At 35.0% G+C, this 8,986-nt stretch overlaps 1 long non-coding RNA gene across 1 annotated transcript; it reads left to right on the top strand.

Annotated features, from left to right (window-relative positions):
• The first annotated feature begins 231 nt into the window (after positions 1–231).
• Positions 232–5,183, top strand: LOC139124156 (uncharacterized). The gene is made up of 4 exons (XR_011549872.1): positions 232–299; positions 685–1,006; positions 3,056–3,160; positions 3,545–5,183. It is a non-coding gene; the product is annotated as an uncharacterized lncRNA (long non-coding RNA).
• The last annotated feature ends 3,803 nt before the right edge of the window (positions 5,184–8,986 follow it).

The raw sequence follows: 8,986 nt of genomic DNA, 5'->3' as shown, positions 1-8,986 counted from the left end.
GGTTGCAATTTCAAAAGGCGGCACTTTGGATCAAAATAAAGTATCAGGCAAAGAACAAAAATAGCCAATATACATTTTTCTGCTAGCCTAAGAGCAAAAAATAACTAAAGTTCTTATTGGTTGCTTCATTGGAGCTTAAAATACCCTGGAAATTATTGGCTGCTTGGGAAGAAATAGTATGTATCTGCCCATCTGAGCCTATTAAATTGCTCTGCATTCGTAATAACTGCGAAAACTATCGTGTACTGACAACCCTTTGTCTGAAAATACGCGAGGAAATACTGGAAAGCTCTAGACTGGTAGGTTTACTAGTGCTTTGCTGTTTTGTTTTGTTTTTGCTTCAATTCCTTTATCCCTTGTTCTTCCACGAGCTGGTCATTATTGATAGAAAGTTATAGAAGGGTAACCATCATCAATCGGAAAATTCCTAGTATTGCAATAGATTGGTATATTGTCTTGTGGCAATATTTAATTGTTAGAATTAGTACATTCCTTTTTCCATCATGGTCATTGCTGTTCACACTGATAATATGCGATCCAAAAGAATGTGTTAAAATACAGTGCTAGATGTCTCTACAAGAAAATTCTTTCACAGTGTATATAAGTGAAATTGTAACAATAGCACACACTGTGCAGTATTTACTGGCTCGAGTTTTACTAACACTTAATTTCTTTCTTATTTAGCGAAGAAATGATGTTTCCCTTTGCGATCGCAAGTATTCTTGCCGCCGCAAACGCCGACGACAGTGTCGATCTGCCATTTCATTCCAAGCCGTGGATTTGCTCACATGGCGTCAAGAAAGTGTACGATAACGCAATTTGGAATGGCATCGCAACACATGGAGTCGATTGCTTTGATGAATTGTTGGCGTTGCCCGATAAAATCAAAAACATGACGCAGACCAAGACCATTACAACGTACGTGGCTGTCGGACCATATATTGGTAAAACAAGAACTTTCAGACTCGTCGGCGTCTTGGAAGATGAACTTGACAATAAAGACCTGGTAATATTCCACAACTTCTTCCCTTACGTTCATGGTAAAGCTTTGACTGCTGTGACATATCATATTTAACAAAAACAGTAGCACTATGTTAATGTTTTTTTCTTGCCAATTTCATACCATTTTTACTCATTTATAAACCGTGAAGGGGTTTTGATTTACCTACCAACTCGTACCTCGCCAAATCAATAAAAAAGATATGATTTCTATGATACAAATTTTCATAGAATATTTCTTTCTCCTTACTACCGACACCATCATAACAAGAAAGCTATTATATTCTGTCATTTTGAGAACATTTTTTATGACGAATGATGTAATTCATTTCAAATGGTTCATAGAACACGATTGGAAATATTTTGGGTTAATGGGATTTAGAACAGTTCGTCGAAAATTATCGAAAAATAAGGTACCGGACCATAATTTGTCGGTACATATCAAGGTAAATTTCTGAATTTTGTCCAATCTACTAGGTAACAAAGGTAACTTGGTTGTTTTTGACTAGTTCCAGTCAAATTTGCTGTTTTTGCAAAAGTTAATGTAGTGTTATAAACAAAAATTTTGCCAACCTGTCATTGTCATACATTTCTGCAGAACGTTTTAAATCTTACGAATTTTCATCCTTTACCTGTTTTTGATTTATCACGGTTGTCAGACTGCGATTTTTCAAACATTTATAATCACTACATTGTTGAATGCTGCCAGTACATTGTTAACTCTCTGTATTTTGCCGATCTGTCATTTTCATTATGTGGTAGGCATTCATAAAAGTAAGTTATTTCATACTTTTTAAGTTAGTACCTCAATATGGCAAAGTAAAGTACTTAAAATATAAGGTTTTTATTCTATCTACTTAAAAACTACAAGGAGTTCAGGTAGCTGGTGAAAAAATTGTATTAAAATTAAATTTTAACATTGAAAATTTGAAAATATCAAAAAATCGTTCATAAAACACCATATTACATGATAAAATATCCCTGTAAAATTAGGAAGGCAAAAAATCAGCATGAATTTATGATCTGTCATCCTTTAAAACCCCCTCAGACGTGACCCTGTATTTTTCAAGGCCATCTTGGATATGACCCTGTATTTTTCAAGGCCACCTTGGATATGACCCTGTATTTTTCAAGGCCATCTTGGATATGACCCTGTATTTTTCAAGGCCACCCTGTATATTGAAGGCCATCTCCATCGTAACCCTGTATATTGAAGGCCATCTCCATCGTGACCCTGTATATTGAAGGTCATCTCCATCATGACCCTGTATATTCAAGTACTATTATAGAAGGCCATCTCCGTGACCCTGTTTATTCAAGTATGGTTATTGAAGTTCATATCCATTGTGACCCCATACAGAAGTCCTTTTCCATTAACCTTCAGAAATGTTGCTAAATTCTCAAATAACCCAAATTTGGGGGACAAGACTAAACAATAATGAAGATTTCAAAGAAAATAATGGGGTCTGTCATTTTAAAATGGAAGAAATCCCTTTTTTGTACAAATTTATCGTAAGTGTCAGGTACCTTATAGCTGAAAGTTGCAATATTACAAATTACCATAAAAAAAAAGTGAATTGCAAAAACCGAAGAGTAGATTAGCTTAAATTTACTGAATAAACCAATATTACCACAATATCCTATTATCCCAAAATATTTCCAATCGTGTTATAGCAAGTTTTTGGCTAGAAACTGACATAAATGTTTTTTAGAACTATTCTATACTCGTGAAGAATCATTACGTTTTATAAATTGCTTGTGTTGACAGCACCTTAGGTGTGTCAGTTCCAGACGAAAAGGTTGGCACCATTGATTACTTTGTACTGATTGGGTATTTTAATAAATGTTTTCTACTATCTTGCTACAGCAATTCACAAACTTTGAATTGTACGTCTTTGAGAAGACAATTTCTGAAATTCTTTAAATATTAAAACGAATAAAAATTCGTCTGCCATTTGCTTTTCAATCACCCACGCATTCTGTTCTACTATTTTATTTTTAATTTACGGTATCGGATGTCTTATTTCTGCCTCACATTGTATTGTCTTCATTATAGGGAAAAAAGATAAAAGATCTTTTTGCCGTCGAGTGCTTCAAATGCTGCACTGAATACTATGATGATAATAGTGTATTCGGTTCATGCAAGGAACTGACTATGGAAGTAAGTATTCGCACATTAAGCAACCAGCTGCCATTTTAACATAAATAGCAGATTTGCATTGTTGGGAGAAAAGGTGTCGCTTAAATCGTTTATTCAGTGGGAATGCTCTGCTGCACAAGTCAAAGTTCAGAACACGCAAGAACGTCATTTTCTCTTCTATATGTTTTATATTAACAACGTAACTAGAAAAAATATTTGCAGTTTCCAGGGACATCTTGACTTACAACTTGATAAGGTCGTCTCCATGCAAATGTCTCGTCTCCTAAGATATTTACTGTGCAACATGTACATTGTATTGAAAGTTCTCAGTTTTTGTATCAAATAAAGATCATGCGCGTCAGTAAGCTTACCCATTTCTCTTGTTGTCCCACCAACGTTTTGCAGGAGTGTCCAGAACGACTTTCCGGAGAAATATATTGGAATCCACCGGGGAACATTACATCCTCTTCAGACGCAGAGTTTTGTACGTACAGGAACACAATATATTTGCAAGATATATGACGCCGATCTTGACGTTGTGTCGTAGAATTGTGCATTTGTACGCTAGATGGATTTCATGATTACTCAATACTCCATCATTACTCATCATATCACAGTAGAATATGAATCCCTTTCATCAAATTTGTTTATCTATATCCACTTCATAAATCTTACCATCACATCTTGAGGAAACTCACAGTACATCATTTGTCTTACTATGTAAAATAGACAGAATTATATTGCTTTCAGTTGACATATTATACGCAGATACATATATACAGTATGACAACAAAATCGCAAGTTGGCATGAAGTCGTCCCCTAAATTGATTATAATGTGACCTTTTCAACCATTGCTTGACACGTTAAACACTGATCGCTAATATTCCAAGTTCAGCAAAGGGTCATTTACTTTGAAGGTCATTGTTCTTAACGTATTTGACATTCATCCTGTCTGTGTCGAAAAGTGAAGTCCAAAAAATGCTTGTTAGTATAAGTGAATCATGCGTCTTAAAAAAAATTCCTGAACCTAGATACTGGATAGATGGGTGGCTGTGAAGAGTGTGGAAGTATTTTAAAGCTCTGTGAAATAAATAATGAATTTGCCATAACTGAAACACTTGAGTGATGGAGAATTTCATAAACCGTAGATCGAATAGTTATAACTCGCTGTCCCTCAATGACAGTCACGAGTGCTTTTACAGATACAACTTAACTACACAGCCCGCTTCAGTTCACCGGTGTGTGAAAAAATAAACCCTTTTAGAGACTTGGTGAAGCAGGCATATCCCATGAACCTCTGATCCAGTAAAATACATGCTGACATAAGTATGCCGTGTTAACTTGATTTCCTTGACATAAGTTCCCTTCACGGAGTTGATTTGAAGTTAAAGGATCAGTGGTATGGTTCACTGATAATGCGCATTCTTCTATTTACTAATGATTTTCATCGGTGGTTATCAAGTGCGAAACACACCCTTAAATTCGAAATTCTTTTACTTGATAAGTTATAGAAATCTCTGACAATAACAAGAAAACAACCTCAAAAGGAAAGTATCAGATACATGATTTGCTTACAAAGATAAGTTTTATTACTTTGCGAAAAGTCTTCAACGCGCAAGGTTAATACTAATCGGCTTTTATTCTTGCAGTCAAATACGTAGAATTAAGAATCAGATATAATGCCAAACAAGCTCTCATTTAGGTTAATCTAGTGTCATATTTTAAACTCCGGGCCCTAGTTAAAACAACCGAAATACATTCATAGCATTTTTTGTTATATTGATTAGAAATATTTCTAACTTGAACGCATATGAATTAACAACTTTTTTCCTTGAGATATTAAAAATAATTGACAAGACCCATCTGCATCAGACTCTGTGCAAACGTTCATTTTCCCAAGCGTTTTGGACGTACAAGAACGACTTCTTTGTTCAAATACAAACCTCTTTATTCAAAGGGAATTTAAGTATTATATGTAAATTCATCATTATGACCAAGTCTCGATGTAGACGCACTTTTTTGACAATAAAAAACATTCGAAGCAAATAAATTGACATGTAATTGAGAAAATAACAAACAATTACAGTAAAAACGTGTTGAAGGCGCTATTGAACACAATGCAACAATGCCTTGCTATACCTTCTTTCCACTTGAGTATTCCTGTTCTTGTTTTCGCACTTATATGATTACAAACGTTCATCATCCATAGTACATCCTCTACATAGGGTAGTCTACAAGAAAACTATGAACAGTTTGTTTCCAGTACAAAACCTGCCGATGTCCTTCAGCTTGCATTGAAGAATTGTTGAAAATTGACATAAAATTTGTCAGGTTATAAAATATGGCCACAAATGCAATTTGACTTGTATTTTTGAAGCAATTTTTCTAGTTTTTAATTCTTGTCAATTACAGTTATTACTCAAATGCAACATATCTATGAAGATTTGCTTGAAGGTTCCTAGCAGCGTTCTGTGTCACATTTACTTCACTATCAAAATTACACTGAGGAATTTAATCAACATTCAATTATTGAGGCTCTTCACTTGTAGGTATACATTTGTTCGGGATATTTATCGCTCATTGACCCAATATATACCAACAGCATATGATACACTTTTGTGCCAACTTTAAAGGAAATTACAAACTCCTTAATCTCCCCAATCAAGGTGGAAGAGTTGTAATTTAACATCAGTAAACTTCGTTTAGTGAAGTTTTACTGCCGTTAATTAATAATGCATTATTGCAGAGAATTTGAGTAGTACTTTTTTTTTGTTCTCTCTCTCTCTCTCTCTCTCTCTCTCTCTCTCTCTCTCTCTCTCTCTCTTCTCTCTCTCTCTCTCTCTCTCTCTCTCTCTCTCTCTCTCTCTCTCTCATACAACTCTACTTTAAATGGTCCCGTGCTTTCACTGACCTTCGTTTGTACGGATTTATTGTAAGCCCTTTCTTGAAGTGATGTAAGGAATGATATATGTATATTACTTAGTTATTGAAGGATTTCGTAGGTCTCATGTCATGTATTGACTTGTGAAGGAAACCTTTTTTGAAAACTTTCATCATGCTCTCAAACTGTGCAATTCACAACTCTGACAAGTATCATACATTTAATTAAGGCACCTATTTAAACTACATCAAAAACAAATACAGATATTTTGTTCTAACCGTATTTAGGGCAAAGAATGGCCGAAAAAGAAAAATATGGGGCAAAACATGTATTCCTGCCTGTCTTTGCCTCTATAAGGACTATAAAAATTTCGTTATGTATACTGGCTACAAGGGTTCGATCATTAAATGTGTAAAGTCTCCCTTAATCAAGGATATGACTACTTTTTAAGTCCTACATTTCATTGATCCACTGCATGTATTTCTTATGACTTTAAGTGGCTTGAATGTATATCGTATTGTATCCTATTTTACGTTCAAGTGTCGAATCGGAAATATTACATCCAGTATGGCAAACGGCACACATGGTATTGCTTTTCCCTGGAGCGATAAGATTATTGCAAGGAAAACAAGATAGTTTCTACTCTTAAATCGCTAAATATGAATGATGATATCGAACGCGCAAAACGTAGGCTATCATGTCAACAAAGTGTTTATTTTGTAAGTTTGTTTCTTTGTTTATTGTTTTTGATGTCCAGTGAATGACAGTTTATGATATTTTTTTATAAAGAGTTAAAAAAAGAAATCTGTAACCCTATAGATAAGAGTAATTATTATATTTGTCGGAAATATGTCTTCTTTTCACTATATTATTTGAATGTACACATTGCGGTAGGCTTGGTTTGCAACTAAATTCTACGCTATAAATGGACTAGTTGAGCTTTAGAAGAATTGTTTATGTTACGAGTGGAGTCAAACTCGTCCGAAAAGGTAGTGCTCAGAATTTAACTTAGTTGATATTTGGCGTACACAGAACGAGGATAAAAAATATTATACATGGCGTAGAAAAAGGCCAAAAGTGATTCAAAGTAGAATTGACTATTTTTTAGTCTCACCGGATTTTGCTTCAATGACACACCAGTGTCGAATTTCACCTGGCTATAGAACAGATCATTCTGTAATTTTTCTCAATATCTCAATTATAAACTTTAAAAGGGGCAAGGGTTTTTGGAAACTGAATACATCTTTATTACAGGATGAAAAATACATATCTCTAGTAAATCAAACTATTACAGAAGTTTTTAATGAGTATAGGGATCCAGATTCAAATGATACTAAGGACAAATTCACAATTCAGATCAACTACTGTGGGATATGATTAAATTGAAAATAAGAGGTGCTTCTATACCGTACTCTAGCAGGAAAAAACGGGAAAGAGAATCCAAAGAAAAAGAATTAGAAGCAGAAATTGAAGTTTTAGAACAAGAATGTACAGACTCTCCGACAATTTACAATTTTGAAAGGTTAGAAGAAAAGAAATCATCCATAGAAAATCTGAGACATCACAAAGTAGAGGGGGCGATTTTGCGCTCAAAGGCGCGCTGGTCCTCAGATGATGAAAAATCAACAAAATATTTCTGTTCTCTTGAAAAGAGACACTATGTTAATAAAACAATTTGTAAATTAAAAAAAGGTGAAAATGTTATTACGAGGCAAGAAGAAATTTTAAAAGAACATAAACATTTTATTCATCCCTGTACACAAGTAAGCGTAGTCAAGAAGTTGTTTCTGATAACGAGTTCTTCCCCGGTACAGAAAACATTCCGAAACTGACCATTGAAGAGAGGGATAGCTTGGAAGGCGCATTATCATTACAGGAGTGTGCCGTAGCGTTAAAACAAATGCCCAATGACAAAACCCCAGGAACAGACGGCTTTCCGCCGGAATTTTATAAAATGTTCTGGGCAAGTCTTGGGCCATGTGTCGTCCGGTCTTTAAATCAAGCATTCAAAGCGGGTGAATTTTCAATATCTCAGAAACAAGGTGTCATCACGTGTTTACCTAAGCCGAAGAAAGACAGGCAGCTGTTGAAAAATTGGCGGCCAATAACATTGCTGAACACTGACTATAAAATAGCTTCATCTGCCTTGGCAAATAGAATGAAAAAGATCTTGCCAAAGATTATTCACGAAAACCAGAAGGGATTTTTAAAAGGCCGTTTTATTGGAGAAAATACACGTCTTGTCTATGGTATTTTATCAAATGCTAAAACGAAAGAGTTACCGGGTCTACTGCTGTTGCTTGATTTCGAAAAAGCATTTGACTCAATAGAATGGGATTACATGCTTAAAGCATTAAAATATTTTAACTTTGGAGATAATTTTTGTAAATGGATTGAAGTCAGCTATACAAATATAAGCAGCTGTGTTATAAACAACGGAAGTTTTTCTTCTTTTTTTCACCTACACAGAGGAGTACGGCAGGGAGATCCTCTCTCACCGTATCTTTTTATTACCGCAGTCGAACTGTTAGCAATAGCCTTCAGAAAATCTCGTCTTATCAAAGGAATTCAAATAAAAAGAAAATCATTTTTATTGGGGCAGTATGCAGACGACGCCTTTCTGTTTCTAGATGGGTCTGAGAGATCTCTGAAAGAAACACTGCTCATATTAAATCGTTTTTCAAAAAATTCTGGGCTTTGCCCAAATTTTGATAAAACCAAAGCAGTTTTGATTGGGTCAAAAATTCACTGTGGAGAAAAAATTGATACAGAACAAAATATACTCTGGATAGATGAACCGTTCACACTTCTGGGAATTACCTTCGATGCGGAATTAATGAGATGCGAAGAGCTAAACTACATTCCTGCGGTCAATAAAATAATTCGACTGTTAAATTGCTGGGCAAGAAGGCCACTAACACTGTGTGGGAAAATATGTGTAATCAAAACGCTAGCTGTGCCAATG

Source organism: Ptychodera flava, assembly GCF_041260155.1.
Source record: "Ptychodera flava strain L36383 chromosome 23 unlocalized genomic scaffold, AS_Pfla_20210202 Scaffold_23__1_contigs__length_28996876_pilon, whole genome shotgun sequence".
In the NCBI taxonomy this organism is placed as follows: Eukaryota; Metazoa; Hemichordata; class Enteropneusta; family Ptychoderidae; genus Ptychodera; species Ptychodera flava.
This window is presented reverse-complemented; position numbering and strand designations above follow the sequence as displayed.